Here is a 19807-nt window from a genome sequence, read left to right as displayed (position 1 = left end):
CTTATTAATGTGTACCCTGCATAAAGAAAGTTTCTTAGCACATTCTAAGTGCTTGATAAATATTGTTGAATAAATTAAAGAAAGAATGAATGAGTTAGTGAAATCATATTTGAAATGATTTGACTCCATGTCTGGAGTCAGACAATTCCTTAACCCTTTTTCTGTGATCTTAGACAAGTTGCCTCATCTCTTCAATCTCCGTGTTCTCATATAGAAATGCAGATAAAGACAGTGCCTTATCTCAAAGAGCTTTTGTGAGGATTAAATGAAAGATATAGATAAATCACTTATGTCACACTTACCTAGAAGATGATATGCTCACAATAAATATTAGTTGTCGTTAATTTTATTTTCATCACTTAATGCTCTTCCCCTAAGTTTCTTCATGCATTTGTATTTTTTTCACAAATATATTGATTAGCTTGAAAATAAGAGCTCTAAGTAATAAAGGTGAGGCTCTTTTTTATTTGTTTAACTAGAATGGCTTGCACCTAAAATGAAATATGTTGTCCTTCAGTCACCAAGTCATGTCCAACTTTCGTGCCTCCATGGACTGCAGCGCACCAGGCTTCCCTGTCCCTCACCTGCTCCTGGAGTTTGCCCAAGTTCATGTCTATTGCATCGGTGATGATGGCAAACCACCACAGTATACTTGCCATGAGAACCCCATGAACTGTGTAAAAAGGCAAATGAAATATAAGATTTCAGTTTTAACATGTTACCTTTGAAGCAATTTTCAATATATTAAAATATGGGAAGTAACTGATTTCATCAGATGAGAAATATGTTGATTCTATGTTGTGTGTTGAGAAGGAATGTACTTAAAGAAAACAATCAAAGGGAAAAGTGTGTTTGGGGAAAAAACATGCTCTGTCTTTTTTTGAGGTATGGATCTGAACTACCATCTGAACTACCAAGTTGTGTAAAAGGACCATATAGCTTTCATATATCATGAATCTATAATGGCAGTAATGAGGTGGGGGAAAAAAAGAAATTGTAAATAATTAGCTCAAACCTACCTGTACAGAGGGGCTTCCCTGGTACCTCAGATGATAAAGTGTCTGCCAACAATGTGGGAGACCTGGGTTCGATCCCTAAGTCAGGAAGATCCCCTGGAGAAGGAAATGGCAACCCACTCCAGTATTCTTGCCTGGAAAATCCCATGGACCAAGGAGCCCAGTAGGCTACAGTCCATGGGGTCACAAAGAGTTGGCCACGACTGAGCGACTTCATTTCACTTCTTCTTCTTCTTCACCTGTACAGAACTGTATTACAGACAGATCTCATTTTATTGCACTTTGCTTTATTGTGCTTCATAGATCTTGCAAATTTCATAAACACTGAAGTTTTATGGCAAACCCTGAATGAGCAAGTCTACTGGGGCCATTTTTCCAGCAGCATTTGCTCACTTCATGTCTCTGTGTCACATTTTTGTAATTCTCAAAATATTCAAACTTTTTTCATTATTATTATATTTGTTTTGATGACCTGTGATCAGTGGTCTTTGATGTGACAGTGGTGACACTATTGCAAAAAGATTATGACGTTTAAAGCTCAGATGGTGGTTATTATTTTTAAATAAAGATATGTACATTTCTTTAGGCCCACTGATATTGAAAACTTAATAAACTACAGTATAGTATAACATAACTCTTTTTTTTTTTCTGCAGTTCACTATTTATTTTAATAAGGTACAAAAATTTAAGACATTTCGTGTGAATTATCTGGCAAAAGAAAACAAAATGGGGAAGTTCTTAACTTACATTCTCCTGGAATTAAACATTAAGATTTATATTACCCCATAGTTTTTTTAATATTTCCTTTGTTTGTTTTTTAATATAAATTTATGTATTTAATTGGAGGCTAATTACTTTACAATATTGCATTGGTTTTGCCATACATCAACATGAATCCGCCACGGGTGTACACGTGTTCCCCATCCTGAACACCTCTCCCACCTCCTTCCCTATACCATCCCTCCGGGTCATCCCAGTGCACCAGCCCCAAGCATCCTGTATCATGTGTGGAACCTGGACTGGCGATTCATTTCACATATATTATACATGTTTCAATGCCATTCACCTAAATCATCCCACCCTCGCCCTCTCCCAAAGAGTCCAAAAGACTGTTCTATACACCTGTGTCTCTTTCGCTGTCTCACATACAGAGTAATTGTTACCATCTTTCTAAATTCCATATATACGCATTCAGTTCAGTTCAGTTCAGTTGCTCAGTCGTGTCCAACTCTTTGCAACCCATGAATCACAGCACGCCAGGCCTCCCTGTCCATCACCAACTCCCGGAGTTCACTCAGACTCACGTCCATCGAGTCGGTGATGCCATCCAGCCATCTCATCCTCTGTCGTCCCCTTCTCCTCCTGCCCCCAATCCCTCCCAACATCACAGTCTTTTCCAATGAGTCAACTCTTCGCATGAGGTGGCCAAAGTATTGGAGTTTCAGCTTTAGCATCAGCCGTTCCAATAAACACCCAGAACTGATGTCCTTTAGGATGGACTGGTTGGATCTCCTTGCAGTCCGAAGGGCTCTCAAGAGTCTTCTCCACAGTTCAAAAGCATCAATTCTTTGGTGCTCAGCTTTCTTCACAGTCCAACTCTCACATCCATACATATATGACCACTGGAAAAACCATAGCCTTAACTAGACGGACCTTTGTTGGCAAAGTATTATTTCTGCTTTTGAATATGATATCTGGGTTGGTCATAACTTTCCTTCCAAGGAGTAAGCGTCTTTTAATTTCATGGCTGCAATCACCATCTGCAGTGATTTTGGAGCCCCCCAAAATTAAGTCTGACAATGTTTCCACTATTTCCCTATCTATTTGCCATGAAGTGATGGGACCAGATGCTATGATCTTAGTTTTTTGAATGTTGAGCTCTAAGCCAACTTTTTCACTCTCCTCTTTCACTTTTATCAAGAGGCTTATTAGGTCCTCTTCACTTTCTGCCATAAGGGTGGTGTCATCTGCATATCTGAGGTGATTGATATTTCTTCCGGCAATCTTGAGTCCAGCTTGTGCTTCTTCCAGCCCAGCATTTCTCATGATATACTCTGCATATAAGTGAAATAAACAGGGTGACAATTTACAGCCTCGACGTACTCCTTTTCCTATTTGGAACCAGTCTGTTGTTCCATGTCCAGTTCTAACTGTTGCTTCCTGACCTGCAATCAGGTTTCTCAAGAGGCAGGTCAAGTGGTCTGGTATTCCTATCTCTTTCAGAATTTTTCACAGTTTCTTGTGATCCACATAGTCAAAGGCTTTGGCATAGTCAATAAAGCAGAAATAGATGTTTTTCTGGAACTCTCTTGCTTTTTCCATGATCCAGCAGATGTTGGCAATTGGATCTCTGGTTCCTCTGCCTTTTCTAAAACCAGGTTGAACATCTGGAAGTTCACGGTTCACGTATTGCTGAAGTCTGGCTTGCAGAATTTTAAGCATTACTTTACTAGCGTGTGAGATGAGTGCAATTGTGCGGTAGTTTAAGCATTTTTGGCATTGCCTTTCTTTGGGATTGGAATGAAAACTGACCTTTTCCAGTCCTGTGGCCACTGCTGAGTTTTCCAAGTTTGCTGGCATATTGAGTGCAGCACTTTCACAGCATCATCTTTCAGGATTTGAAATAGCTCAAATGGAATTCCATCACCTCCACTAGTTTTGTTCGTAGTGATGCTTTCTAAGGCCCACTTGACTTCCCATTCCAGGGTGTCTGGCTCTAGGTGAGTGATTACACCATCGTGATTATCTGGGTCATGAAGCTCTTTTTTGTACAGTTCTTCTGTGTATTCTTGCCACCTCTTCTTAATATCTTCTGCCCCTGTTAGGTCCATACCATTTCTGTCCTTTATCGAGCCCATCTTTGCATGAAATGTTCCCTTGGTATCTGATTTTCTTGAAGAGATCTCTAGTCTTTCCCATTCTGTTGTTTTCCTGTATTTCTTTGCATTGATCGCTGAGGAAGGCTTTGTTATCTCTCCTTGCTATTCTTTGGAACTCTGCATTCAGATGCTTATATCTTTCCTTTTCTCCTTTGCTTTTCACCTCTCTTCTTTTCACAGCTATTTGTAAGGCCTCCCCAGACAGCCATTTTGCTTTTTCACATTTGTTTTCCATGGGGATGGTCTTGATCCCTGTCTCCTGTACAATGTCATGAACCTCATTCCATAGTTCATCAGGCACTCTGTCTATCAGATCTTGACCCTTAAATCTATTTCTCACTTCCATTGTATAATATAAGGGATTTGATTTAGGTCATACCTGAATGGTCTAGTGGTTTTCCCCACTTTCTTCAATTTAAATCTGAATTTGGCAATAAGGAGTTCATGATCTGAGCCACAGTCAGCTCCTGGTCTTGTTTTTGTTGACTGTATAGAGCTTCTCCATCTTTGGCTGCAAAGAATATAATCAATCTGATTTTGGTGTTGACCATCTTGTGATGTCCATGTGTAGAGTCTTCTCTTGTGTTGTTGGCAGAGGGTGTTTGCTATGACCTGTGCGTTTTCTTGGCAAAACTCTATTAGTCTTTTCCCTGCTTCATTCTGTACTTCTATATGTGTTTGTATACTGTATTGGTGTTTTTCTTTCTGGCTTACTTCACTCTGTATAATAGGCTCCAGTTTCATCTACCTCATTAGAACTGATTCAGATGTATTCTTTTTAATGGCTGAGTAATACTCCATTGTGTATATATACCACAGCTTTCTTATCTATTCATCTGCTGATGGACATCTAGGTTGCTTCCATGCCCTGGCTATTATAAACAGTGCTGCAATGAACATTGGGGTGTACGTGTCTCTTTCAATTCTGGTTTCCTTGGTGTGTATGTCCAGCAGTGGGATTGCTGGGTCATATGACAGTTCTATTTCCAGTTTTTTAAGGAATCTCCACACTGTTCTCCATAGTGGCTGTACTAGTTTGCATTCCCACCAACAGTGTAAGAGGGTTCCATTTTGTTAACTTTTAAATGCACTGGAAAACAGAAAAAATTACGTAACTCTCTATTGCTATATTTCCTTTATTGCAGTGGCCTGGAACTGAACCCTCAATATCTTCAAGTGAAGTGAAGTGAAAGTCACTCAGTTGAGCCTGACTCTTTGTGACTCTATGGAGTGTAGACTGCCAGGTTTGTCCATGAAATTCTCCAAGCAAGAACACTGGAGTAGGTTGCCATGCCCTTCTCCAGGGCATCTCCCTCACCCAGGGATCGAACTCAGGTTTTCCCTCATTGCAGACAATATCTTCAAGGTATGCCTTTAAAAATAAATTTCCAAATAACTGTCATTGCAGCAGCTACCACTAGATGTCATGCACTTCTTATTTTGTCTTCTCACAGATAGTAGGTTCTATTAGAGAATAGTATGCCCCTCAGAATTTAAATCCTAGACTCTTGGTGGACATGGGTTTTAAGGGCTTTAGGCATACATTAGGATTTGATAAAATTACCTGTCACTAAGATCGTATCTATCTATAGAAATAAGATCTATTTTGATCAAATTGACTTGTTAATTTAGTCAAATTTAGATTTAATTAATTTAATAAGTCTGCTTTATGAATTTGAGAAATACTTGCCAAGTTTTTATCTAATTTTACCTATAAATATAGATTTGAAACATGGATATAGGCCCTGTTATACTATGTATTCAATTTTAGCCTCTGAGAGGTATTTTTATATTCCTGTCATGCAAAGTCAATGAATATTGGATCTGTGTTATGACTTTAGCAGAGCCATTTGTTGAAGCAGAACCATCTTAGACTCTATTTACAGCATTCTGTTATTGGAATAATAAGGAACAGCACAACCTCTAAAATATGCTCACAGATCAGGAAAAGAATGCTATCTTGTGTTTAAAATAAACTCTTAAGGAGCTTGTTTACCCACTCTCATAAAAAAAAAAAAAAAACATTTAAAGTTTTAGTTTGAAAATGTGTGTATTTCTTCCCTAGTAACTTTTGGAGGTAGTGTAGCTAAGAGAACACGGAAGATTAAAATTACATGGTAAATTAGAAGATTTGTATTAAATTGTTTAGCTTTTATTTATACCTAAATATGTCACAGGTTCCATAGCCATTTCTCTCACCTGAATTATCATATTCTAATCTTCAATGTATATATGTGAGAATCACATTAGGCAATATGGAAAAGCTTATTATAGAATTAAAAGGTCCTGGTCATTCCTCTAATTCACATGTGAACTTGGACTTTCTCTTAATCTCTCCCAGAGTAATTGGTGGTGGGAGAATATGGGTTACACATATGAGGATAAGGGACAGGGAACAGACATATTTCTCCTGCCTTCTTTTCTAGCCCTGCTATTTTGGAATTAGTTCCATTTGTGGAATTTCTTTGCTTGGTGCAGGCTTCTCTAAGCTTTGAAAATCAGCCTTCTTTATCTTTAAATAGCACCAACATTGGGCTGAATTTGCTTACAAATTTTCAGAGCAAGATAGGTGTTTATGTTGAAGCACTACAAAACTAAAATTGAATATTAAAATATTTTGTTGTAAAAAAAAAAAAGTCTGCTGGGTGTCCCACTGGCATTTTTCCCCTGGCCACCTTTGTCTTCAGGCTCCAGTTCCTGGCCATGCTCTTTTCTCCCTCCCTCCCCTGATTCCCTGCTCTCATCTTAGACATCCAACCTCCTTTCCCCTTCTTTCTTTTCACAAGCTCTGTACATTTTTTTTGCTGACTTTTTATGTAGACCCAATTACCTATTTTTAGATTTACCATCTTTTTTCCTATATGAGGTTCTTGAGACATACAGCCCTTATTTAATGATACTGCAGGTGTCAGACAAGGAGTCCAAGGCAGCAAATGCTCAAAAAACCCAAACACCCTGATGGGTTTCAGGAAGGCATTTTTAAAGGCAAGTGTGGTGGGGGGTAGTTTAAAGGCAAGTGATCAGATGTGCACAATTCTCTGGTTGATGAGGAAACAGGACACTGTCAAAGGGAGTAAAATTATCAATCTTTAGGCATCAGTAGATCCATGGGCTACATTCTCATGGTCATCAAGTTGTTAATGTTTTCCATTTGGTGAAGGGTTTAGCATCTGCAAAACAACTCAGAAATGTGCATCAAGTGCTATTATGTAATGTAGGCACTTTAGAGAAGAACCAAAGACCTTCTGACTGCTTTACGGCTGATTTACTGCTTAAATCCTTACCAGTTCTCCTGGTGCAACTACTATTTTTGTTGCTGCATGTTCACATGCTTGTTTTTTAAACATTTTTTAAAACTAATTTATTTATTTTAATTGGAGGATAATTACTTTACAATATTGTGATGGTTTTTGCCACACACCAACACGAACTGGTCATAAATATACATGTGTCCCCCCTGTCCTGAATTCCCCTTCCACCTACCTCCCCTCAAGCCTCTGTGCATGGGTGCCAAATTGAATCTCAGAGACAAGAGTTTGGGGTGAGGTAGTAAAGAACAGCTTAATTGCTTTGTTTGCTTTGTCAGGCAAAGGGGAGACAGTGGGCTTATGCTTCAAAAACAAGGGGATTTGGTGAGTAGTTTTCTAGCAGTGGTTAAATGGCAGAGTTGTTGATAAGGATCAAAGTGTGTGCAGGGCCTGCACTCCTTTAACATGGCTCAGGTGGTCTCCTTATGAGCTTCTCTGGTTCCTTTAATCTGACCTCAAGTGATGTCCTCCTTGTCTCTGCATCCCCTCCCATCCCTGATTAGCAACTGTTCAGAATACCCTTTGGGATTCAGGGCAGGTCATGGAGGCTGAAGTCTGTTCCCTGCAGATAGGAAATGAGAACACAGAAAGGCTTCTGTGGCAGGAGCCCCACATGGCCCTGCTCAGTCTCACTTTCAGTCATTAATTCTTGAGCCAGGCTTTTGTGAACTCAAGGGAGCCCTGGGAGACTGCAACTTTTCTACAAACAAGAGGCAGGCAGAGGACATGGGGAGAGGGGTCTGTCCCAAGAAGGCCCACAGTTACACTAGTGTAAGCAAGTACTACGGTGTGAGAAATAAAACCTTTCCATTGTCATATTACAGATATTAATTTCTAATATTTTAAACTCAGATTCATAAAATTGTTGATTCTACTGTTTCATGAAATGCTGTTATACTCATCTGTGTAAGATGCTTTATTTGTTCTCTTTTTATTGTTATTTTCACTGTATTTCCCAACCTCACTCCCATAGTTTCCTTATTCTTATGAATTTAACATACATCTGTCAAGCTTTATTTTTATATGTTTATATACATGTAAGTATAGAACTGAAAAACAACCCTCACTATTCTATGTGTGTGTTTAAAAGCAATAAAAACATCTTTATTCTAAATTTCACTCTCTTCCTAACTGTTCTCAAATATCTATTTATTTTGAAATGTATCTTGATTGCTGTATGTAGATCTGGCACCAAGTCATATATCATTTTGTAACATCTTTTCTTTTCTGTGTTAATGAGAAATTATAATAAAACTGGGTTTACCTCTTGGTGAGCATTGAGCTAAAGACAGGGAGAAAGAAGAATCTATTGTTATTTGCAGCAACTAAGAACACTGCGGATCTTTCCCCAAACAATGGCTCTCCAAACAGCAAAACTGGGTAAATTTTAAGCTAAGGGTGCATGCATATTCATGAAGGGACTTGGTTAGAGGAGAATTCAGCAAAGAACTGGGGTCAAGGTCAACAGGGTCCCAGCTTTAGTTGACTGAAGTTGCAAATATCAGCATTAGGGAGGCCTTAGTTCTAGCAGAACTCAAAGACATGAATCAGAAACTAGGACCAGTTTTATCACCAAACTATGGTTTTTTGATTGCTTTTCCTTTGTTTCTGCTCTCCCTTACTTCCTTTAACATCATTGATTACTGGGACCTGCTCAAGGGAAAGCATTATGGCCCGGCTTAGATCACAAAATGGCTCCATCCCAAAATGCCTTCTCTTTAGTCAAGAAAGCCATGCCTGGTTCTCTTTCTCTGGGGACAAGTACCTTATTTGTTTACAAAATGGGGCATATGTCTTATCTGTAGCATAAGAATAATTGCACTTAAATGATACATAGTGTTTACATGAAAAGTACTTATTCAATGGTGAAGGGTTTCAGAATAAGTGTACCCAAAATTTGCCAGTTTCCCTTGAGGATTATTTTGAGCTAAAGGCAATCAAGACCAGCTGACCCAGGAAAACCTCTTTACTTCCCATGTAAATATCTAAAAGAAATATAAATTTCTCTATTTGTAGGGAAAATCTGCAATAATAAAAAAATTTACATTGGAAAGGGGGCCTATAACTCTGGAAGAGAGCTAAAACCAAAAATAAATTTTTACCTAAGAAACTTATTTTCATAACAGGTTAAACTTTGTTTACCAAACACTTCCTCCTCTCACATTACTGTGAATTGTCTTCTTTTTGTATCTCAGACCCCTACCCCTTTTTTTCAGCACAAGATGTTTTGTATCTCAATTGCCTAACTCCCTCTTCAGTCTCTTATCTTTATGGGGATTTCTTATATATACAGTAAAATACTTTTTCTCTTGTTAATCTGTCATATATCATTGTAGCTGGTATTCAAACCACAGAATCTAGAAAAATTTTCCTCCCAGAAACGATTCTTAATTATATGAGACTAACTGTACAAAAGATTCTCACGACCCAGATAATCATGATGGTGTGATCACTCACCTAAAGCCAGACATCCTGGAATGTGAGGTCAAGTGGGCCTTAGAAAGCATCACTACGAACAAAGTTAGTGGAGGTGAAAAATTCAGTGGAGCTATTTCAAATCCTGAAAGATGATGCTGTGAAAGTGTTGCATTCAATATGCCAGCAAGTTTGGAAAACTCAGCAGTGGCCACAGGACTGGAAAAGGTCAGTTTTCATTCCAATCTCAAAGAAAGGCAATGACAAAGAATGCTCAAACTACCGCACAATTGCAATAATCTCACACACTAGTAAAGTAATGCTCAAAGAACTCCATGCCAGGCTTCAGTAGTGTGTCAGCTGTGAACTTCCAGGTGTTTAAGCTGGTTTTAGAAAAGGCAGAGGAACCAGAGATCAAATTGCCAACATCCGATGGATCATCGAAAAAGCAAGAGAGTTCCAGAAAAACATCTATTTCTGCTTTATTCATTACGCCAAAGCCTTTGATTGTGTGGATCACAATAAACTGTGGAAAATTCTGAAAGAGATGAGAATACCAGACCACCTGACCTGCCTCTTGAGAAATCTGTATGCAGGTCAGGAAGCAACAGTTAGAACTGGACATGGAACAAGACTGGTTCCAAATAGGAAAAGGAGTATGTCGAGGCTGTATATTGTCATCCTGCTTATTTAACTCATATGCAGAGAATATCATGAGAAATGCTGGGCTGGAGGAAGCATAAGCTGGAATCAAGATTGCCGGGAGAAATATCAATAATCTCAGATATGCAGATGACACCACCCTTATGGCAGAAAGTGAAGAGGAACTAAAGAGCCTCTTGATGAAAGTGAAAGAAGAGAGTGAAAAAGTTGGCTTAAAGGTCAACATTCAGAAAACTAAGATTGTAACATCTGGTCCCACCACTTCTTGGCAAATAGATGGGGAAACAGTGAAAACAGTATCAGACTTTATCTTTTTGGGCTCCAAAATCACTACAGATCGTGATTGTAGCCATGAAATTCAGTTCAGTTCAGTCGCTCAGTCGTGTCCGACTCTTTGCGACCCCATGAATTGCAGCACGCCAGGCCCCCTGTCCATCACCAACTCCCGGAGTTCACTCAAACTCACGTCCATCGAGTCCATGATGCCATCCAACCATCTCATCTTCGGTGGTCCCCTTCTCCTCCTGCCCCCAATCCCTCCTGGCATCACAGTCTTTTCCAATGAGTCAACTCTTCGCATGAGGTGGCCAAAGTACTGGAGTTTCAGCTTTAGCATCATTCCTTCCAAAGAAAGCCCAGAGTTGATCTCCTTCAGAATGGACTGGTTGGATCTCCTTGCAGTCCAAGGGACTCTCAAGAGTCTTCTCCAACACCACAGTTCAAAAGCATCAATTCTGCAGCATTCATCCTTCTTCACAGTCCAACTCTCACATCCATACATGACCACTGGAAAAACCATAGCCTTGACTAGACGGACCTTTGTTGGCAAAGTAATGTCCCTGTTTTTGAATATACTATGGTATTAACTTTTCTTCTAAGGAGTAAGTGTCTTTTAATTTCATGGCTGCAGTCACCATCTGCAGTGATTTTGGAGCCCCCCAAAATTAAGTCTGACACTGTTTCTACTGTTTCCCCATCTATTTCCCATGAAGTGATGGGACCCGATGCCATGATCTTCGTTTTCTGAATGTTGAGATTTAAGCCAACTTTTCACTCTCCTCTTTCACTTTCATCAAGAGGCTTTTTAGTTCCTCTTCTCTTTCTGCCATATGGGTGGTGTCATCTGCATATCTGAGGTTATTGATATTTCTCCTGGCAATCTTGATTCCATCTTGTGTTTCTTCCAGTCCAGTGTTTCTCATGATGTACTCTGCATAGAAGTTAAATAAGCAGGATGACAATATACAGCCTTGATGTATTCCTTTTCCTATTTGGAACTAGTCTGTTGTTCCATGTCCAGTTCTAACTGTTGCTTCCTGACCTGCATACAGATTTCTCAAGAGGCAGGTTAGGTGGTCTGGTATTCCCATCTCTTTCAGAATTTTCTGAGGTTTCCAAATTTCCTGTCCTATTGAGTGCAGCACTTTCACAGCATCAACTTTCAGGATTTGAAATAGCTCAAATGGAATTCCATCACCTCCACTAGCTTTGTTCGTAGTGATGCTTTCTAAGGCCCACTTCACATTCCAAGATGTCTGGCTCTAGATGAGTGATCACATTATCATGATTATCTGGGTCGTGAGGATCTTTTCTGTACAGTTCTTCCATGTATTCTTGCCACCTCTTCTTAATATCTTCTGCTTCTGTTAGGTCCATACCATTTCTGTCCTTTATCAAGCCCATCTTTGCATGAAATGTTCCCTTGGGATCTCTAATTTTCTTGAAGAGATCTCTAGTCTTTCCCATTCTGTTCTTTTCCTCTATTTCTTTGCATTGATTGCTGAAGAAGGCTTTCTTATCTCTTCTTGCTATTCTTTGGAACTCTGCATTCAGATGCTTATATATTTCCTTTTCTCCTTTGCTTTTTGCTTCTCTTCTTTTCACAGCTATTTGTAAGGCCTCCCCAGACAGCCATTTTGCTTTTTTGCATTTCTTTTCTATGGGGATGGTCTTGATCCCTGTCTCCTGTACAATCAGGCACTCTATCTATCAGATCTTGACCCTTAAATCTATTTCTCACTTCCACTGTATAACATAAGGGATTTGATTAGGTCATACCTGAATAGTCTGGTGGTTTTCCCTACTTTCTTCAATTTTAGTCTGAATTTGGCAATAAGGGTTTCGTGATCTGAGCCACAGTCAGCTCCTGGTCCTGTTTTTGTTGACTGTACAGAGCTTCTCCATCTTTGGCTGCAAAGAATATAATCAATCTGATTTTAGTGTTGACCATCTTGTGATATCCATGTGTAGAGTCTTCTCTTGTGTTGTTGGAAGGGGGTGTTTGCTATGACCAGTGCATTTTCTTGGCAAAACTCTATTAGTCTTTGCCCTGCTTCATTCCACGTTCCAAGGCCAAATTTGCCTGTTACTCCAGGTGTTTCTTGACTTTCTACTTAAAAGACACTTACTCCTTGGAAGGAAAGTTATGACCAACCTAGATAGCATATTAAAAAGCAGAGATAATACTTTGCTAACAAAGGTCCATCTAGTCAAGGCTATGGCTTTTCCAGTGGTCATGTATGGATGTGAGAGTTGGACTGTGAAGAAAGCTGAGCACCAAAGAATTGATTCTTTTGAACTGTGGTGTTGGAGAAGACTCTTGAGAGTCTCTTGGACTGCAAGGAGATCGAACCAGTCCCTCCTAAACGAGACCAATCCTGGGTTTTCATTGGAAGGACTGATGCTGAGGCTGAAACTCCAATACTTTGGCCACCTGATGTGAAGAGTTGACTCACTGGGAAAGACCCTGATGCTGGAAGGGATTGGGGGCAGGAGGAGAAGGGGACAACAGAGGATGAGATGGCTGGATGGCATCACCGACTTGATGCACATGAGTTTGGGTGAACTCTGGTAGTTGGTAGTGGACAGGGAGGCCTGGTGAGCTGTGATTCATGGGGTCACAAAGAGTCGTACATGACTGAGCGACTGAACTGAACTGAATATGAACATAGGGCTTCCATGGTGGCTCAGAGGTAAAGATCCTGCCTGCCAACGCAGGAGACATAAGAGACACAGCTTAGATCCCTGGATTGGGAAGATCCCCTGGAGAAGGAAATGGCAACCCACTCCAGTACTCTTGCCTGGGAAATCCCATAGACAGAGGAGCCTGGCATACCACAGTTCATGGGGTCACAAAGAGTAAGACACAATTTAGTGACTGAGCATGCACAAATCTGAACATAGCAAACACACCTAAACTTTATATCTAACATCTGAGATTATATGTCTAAACACATGTTTTCTGTTTCTTACTTGTGGAACAAGACCTGTAAATTCTACATTGAGTAATACAATTAAAAGGACAAAATTTCCTGAGAATTGTCATGTACTCTAAGGTATAGGTTTCCAGATTCGGCGGTATGTCAGGGACATTTGGAGCTTCTCAGGTAGTGTTAATGTTAAAGAACCTGCCTGCCAATGCAGGAGACATAAGAGATGTAGGTTGGATCCCTGGGTCAGGAATATCCCCTGGAGAAGGGCATGGCAACCCACTCCCGTATTTTTGCCTGGAGAATCCCCATGGACAGAGTTGCCTGGCAGGCTATAGTCCATGGGGTCACAAAGAGTCAGATTATGACTGAAGCAACTAAGCACGGATGCATGCACAGGGATACTTGGGGATCTTATGAAAAACATATATTTCTCAGTCTCTCTAGCTCTACTCAGTGAGAATTATTTAGAGTTCTGACCATTCTTCTAAGTTACAAGTCAACTTGATAGGCAGAAGTCTTGGAATTGATAGCTTCCCGTGAATGATGCCAGATTTGTGACATCCGAAGAAGATTTAGCTTCAGGACCAGGGACCAGGATTGATCACTCAAGAGCTTTTGTGTAGCAGACTTTCATTAAAGTGCAAAAGGCCAGAGAAATCTGACACAGACAGCAGAATGGGGCTGGAGACTGTGCCCTTAGCTAGTCTAATCAAGGCCTTGTATACTTTTACCAGAGCTACTCCCACAACATAATAAGTTAACAAGATCTTAAACTAACAGTCCCCTGGAGAAGGAAATGGCAATCCACTCAAGTACTATTGCCTGGAAAATCCCATGGACAGAGGAGCCTGGTAGGCTACAGTCCATGGGGTCGCAAAGAGTTGGACACCACTGAGCGACTTCACTTTCTAAACTAACAATAGAAAGGTCTTACCAGACCTGCTCCCACAATATGCATTTTAAGATGAAAGGATTAGTCAGAAGTCTCCTGTTAAGAGGAGAAACATGTCCTCAAGCAGGATATATTATAGTTAAAGATGAGTTGTTTTTTGTTGTAGTCATCAGCCCTAGACTTAAAGAAGGTTAGTCTTAAAGTTTGTTGTCATAACAACTCAGAATTTAAGAAAAAATATTTGTGTCTTCTATGACTAAAACAAAGTAATATAGAAAAAAGTTTGTCCTTTGCTCCTTAAGAGCCCAGGACCCCTTTCTCCTCCTCGAAGGCCCTAGACCCTTTCCTCTTACCTAAGAATTAGCTCTCTTAGAATCTCTCCTAATAATTGAAGTGAGGAAAGTAGGGGTGTGTGAGGTGTGTGGAGTCTGTGTATCTACCTATCACTCATCATGTAGCTATCTCTAAATTTCTAGAGAAAGAAATAGAATTATCTAGATCATATATGGAGAAGGCAATGGCACCCCACTCCAGTACTTTTGCCTGGAAAATCCCATGGATGCAGGAGCCTGGAAGGCTGCAGTCCATGGGGTCGCTGAGGGTTGGGCATGACTGAGTGACTTCACTTTCACTTTTCACTTTCATGCATTGGAGAAAGAAATGGCAATCCACTCCAGAGTTCTTGCCTGGAGAATGCCAGGGATGGGGGAGCCTGGTGGGCTGGAGTCTATGTGGTCGCATTGAGTCGGACACGACTGAAGTGACTTAGCAGCAGTGTCTATATATCTTCATCTGGATGGATTGATCTCTTTCTTTAAAGAGAATGAGGTCAAGAGAGAGAGTTTGTTGTTATTGTTTAGTCTCTAAGTCCTTTTTGACTCTTTTGTGACCACAGGGGCTGTAGCCCCACCAGGCTCCTTCTGTCCTTGGGATTTCCCAGGCAAGAAGAATGGGTTGAGATCTAGGTATATACATATCTTCATCCATAGTATATCTCCATTTATACCTTTATCTATATTTTTATATAGTCTCAGGCAATTCTGATATAGTCAGTTCTGAGTATCATTGCTTAGTACACATAGCATTTCTGAGACTGATTAGAAATGAATAGTCAGATCTGCCATTACTATTCTACCACAGAAGAGGTTAAATTTGATGGTGTTGATGTTACCATATGTATTCTGAGACTCAAAAATGCTATTTGTTTGTTATGTATTTAAAATAATGATAAAAGTAATAGTGTTGATAGCTAATGCAGAGAAGCCTCAGAATAAAGAGTCTCATTGCTAATTTAGCTATAATTCAAAAATTTTAACATCTTGAATTTCTTTTTGGTCTAATGATTTCTAGGTCTAGGGGTTTTAGTTTTCTTTTGCATATAGTATTGATGAATAAAAGAATTTTCTATATTATTTTGGATCAATGAACTAAGTGGTGATTCATTTCAGATCACTTATATTTATACTCTATGTGAAATTTCCAATTCATTTGTTATTTAATTTAAAATCTTTTTGATTTGTAGGGGAATATCTATCAGTAGAAAAGAGAAGCTATAAGTGTGTGGATAAGCTGTCTATATCAAACTTTAAACACTAGTCTGAAGATCATAAAAATGTTCAAAATTCATCTCAGCACTTGTTCACTCATAGTTTGAGTGCTTGGTCAATGCAGATAAATCCAAAACAAATTCCTAAGTGGATGTGTACTTATTGGTTTTAGAGGGGAAAATGGCTGACAGATTTACAGTTCAATTGTGGCTAAATATGCTGGCCTCAGCCACTGAGAAGGAATAATTACTAAATAGTCACCATTCAGAATTGTACCACAATCACGTTTAGAGACAATTTTGATAATTTCCTGTGAATATATGAACTCTGATCTGACTGGAACTAATTATTATGGATCCATGTAGGACTCATTTTTAAAAACCAATTGCTGAATGATTTCTAACAGTAGGAGATGAAAAAATATCTTCTAAACACAAGTTGTTCAGATAACATATGCTTAGTTTTTCACTGAGGAAAAATTATAGACTCAAATTTACAAATAGTACCTTAACATTCTTTGAGAAGATGTTTCACTTATAAAAGCATGGCAGAAGTGATTATGAAGGTATTACACTGAGCTTGTATTCAGTAGTTTCCCCTCCGCTACTGCTGCTGCTAAGTCACTTCAGTCGTGTCCGACTCTGTGCGACCCCATAGACAGCAGCCCACCAGGCTCCCTCGTCCCTGGGATTCTCCAGGCAAGAACACTGGAGTGGGTTGCCATTTCCTTCTCCAGTGCATGAAAGTGAAAAGTGAAAGTGAAGTCGCTCAGTCCTGTCTGACTGTTAGCGACCCCATGGACTGCAGCCCACCGGGCTCCTCCGTCCATGGGATTTTCTAGGCAAGAGTACTAGAGTGGGGTGCCATTGCCTTCTCCATAGATTATCCTAGACTCTCCAAATCTCAGTAGTTTACAACACATGCTTCCCAAACCTCAAAGACTTGCTTCCTGTTCATGCTGCATTTTATGTGAATCAGCTGAAGGCTTTGCTCAGGCATGCAGGCTGTCTGAACAGCCACTGCCAGTCATTGGGAGTAGAATGAGCATGGTGACACATGGGCTAATTCTTAATCATTCTTCTGGGAAATGACTGCCTCACTTCTGTTCACAGTTTATTCGCTGAAGCACCTACTTTATGTGGTAACAAGCCTAATCTTCCTTCAAGGAGGGACATGAAATATTGGTGAATAGAATTTAGTTTATCATACTGAAACCTCCAGATGACCAAAAGATGCTTGTGAAAAATGTAACCCTCAACTAGCTTTTGATTAAAGTTCCATTAAAAAGGAAATCATATTTAAATAGTTATTATAACATTATACAAAGTTAGATGTGATTTGGTTTCTGTGTTATTCTGCTTCATGAATGTCTATCTTCCTCAATTGATACAGCAGGCAAGTGTATAATTTTTAGAATGTTGTATAGATAATGATTCCTTTTGAAAAATTAAGCTTGAGTTCTTGATTTAAAAAACAAGGTATTGTAAGGTATTTCTTACAATAAAATAAAATGTGATATAATTTAAGCTTACAAAATTATAGTGACAACATTTTCAAATATTTACTGAGTACCAACTGTGTACTTATATGCCATGCTCAGGATTTAGGGTTTTACCTGTTACTTGGGTGAATTTCTGAAAGGATTCCTTTATGTGGTCATGTGAGGAAATTTTGATACCTACAACGGTAAACACAAAATTCTTGAAGATATTTGAAATTACTTTGATTAAAAAAGAATTGGTTAAAATTATTTATTCAACCCAGAAATAAATTATAGGTAGATGTTAATGATTTTAAAAGAAAATGATCTCTCTTTCTTTCAACAATAATAGTCATTTCATCTGATGATTTAGTTTTATCTCGATTATGTACTTCCTAATGCTTCTGTAACAAATTACCATAAACTCTGTGCTTAAAACAATACAAGTTTATTACCTTTCAGTTTGGGAGCTCAAAAGTCCAAAATGACCTCATAGCCTATTATAAAGGTGTGCTGCTGCTGCTGCTAAGTCAGGTCAGTCGTGTCCAACTCTGTGCGACCCCATAGATGGCAGCCCCATAGGCTCCCCCATCCCTGGGATTCTCCAGGCAAGAACACTGGAGTGTTCCTTCTCCAATGCATGAAAGTGAAAAGTGAAAGTGAAGTCGCTCAGTCATGTCCAACCCTCAGTGACCCCATGGTCTACAGCCTTCCAGGCTCCTCTGTCCATGAGATTTTCCAGGCAAGAGTACTGGAGTGGGGTGCCATTGCCTTCTCCGATTATAAAGGTGTAAGCAGAGCTATTTCTTCAAGAAAATTAGAGATACCAAGGGAACATGTCATGCAAAGATGGTCTCGATAAAGGACAGAAATGGTATGGACCTAACAGAAGCAGAAGATATGAAGAAGAGGTGGCAAGAATATACAGAAGATCTGTACAAAAAAGACCTTCACGACCCAGATAATCACGATGGTGTGATCACTCACCTACAGCCAGACATCTGGAATTTGAAGTCAAGTGGGCCTTAGAAAGCATTACTACGCACAAAGATAGTGGAGGTGATGGAATTCCATTTGAGCTATTTCAAATCCTGAAAGATGATGCTGTGAAAGTGTTGCGCTCAATATGCCAGCAAATTTGGAAAACTCAGCAGTGGCCACAGGACTTGAAAAGTCAGTTTTCATTCCAATCCTAAAGAAAGGCAATGCCAAAGAATGCTTAAACTACTGCACAATTGCACTCATCTCACACGCTAGTAAAGTAATGCTAAAATTCTGCAAGACAGGCTTTAGCAATATGTGAACTGTGAACTTCCAGGTGTTCAAACTGGTTTTAGAAAAGGCAGAGGAACCAGAGATCCAATTGCCAACATCCGCTGGATCATGGAAAAAGCAAGAGAGTTCCAGAAAAACATCTATTTCTGCTTTATTGACTATGCCAGAACCTTTGACTGTGTGGATCACAGTAAACTGTGGAAAATTCTGAAAGAGATGGGAATACCAGACCACCTGACCTGCCTCTTGAGAAACCTGAATGCAGGTCAGGAAGAAACAGTTAGAACTGGACATGGAACAACAGACTGGTTTCAAATAGGAAAAGGAGTACGTGAAGGCTGTATATTGTCACCCTGTTTATTTAACTTATATGCAGAGCACATCATGAGAAACGCTGGGCTGGAAGAAGCACAAGCTGGAATCAATATTGCCAAGAGAAATATCAATAACCTCAGATATGCAGATGACACCACCCTTATGGGAGAAAGTGAAGAGGAGCTAAAAAGCTTCTTGATGAATGTGAAAGAGGAGAGTGAAAAAGTTGGCTTAAAGTTCAACATTCAGAAAACGAAGATCATGGCATCCAATCCCATCACTTCATGGGAAATAGATGGGGAAACAGTGGAAACAATGTCAGACTTTATTTTTTTGGGCTCTGAAATCACTGCAGATGGTGATTGCAGCCAGGAAATTAAAAGACACTTACTCCTTGGAAGGAAAGTTATGACCAACCTAGATAGCATATTCAAAAGCAGAGACATTACTTTGCCAACAAAGGTCCGTCTAGTCAAGGCTATGGTTTTTCCAGTGGTCATGTATGAATGTGAGAGTTGGACTGTGAAGAAAGCTGAGCACTGAAGAATTGATGCTTTTGAACTGTGGTGTTGGAGAAGACTCTTGAGAGTCCCATGTACTGCCAGGAGATCCAATCAGTCCATTCTAAAGATCAGTCCTGGATATTCTTTGGAAGGAATGATGCTAAAGCTGAAACTCCAGTACTCTGGGCACCTCATGTGAAGATTTGACTCATTGGAAAAGACTATGATGCTGGGAGGGATTGGGGGCAGGAGGAAAAGGGACAACAGAGGATGAGATGGCTGGATGGCTTCACCGACTGGAT

The sequence above is a fragment of the Oryx dammah genome, unplaced genomic scaffold (assembly GCF_014754425.2).
Source record: "Oryx dammah isolate SB20612 unplaced genomic scaffold, SCBI_Odam_1.1 HiC_scaffold_26, whole genome shotgun sequence".
Classification (NCBI taxonomy): domain Eukaryota; kingdom Metazoa; phylum Chordata; class Mammalia; order Artiodactyla; family Bovidae; genus Oryx; species Oryx dammah.
The sequence above is the reverse complement of the archived record's forward strand: the minus strand, read 5'-3'. Positions refer to the sequence as shown.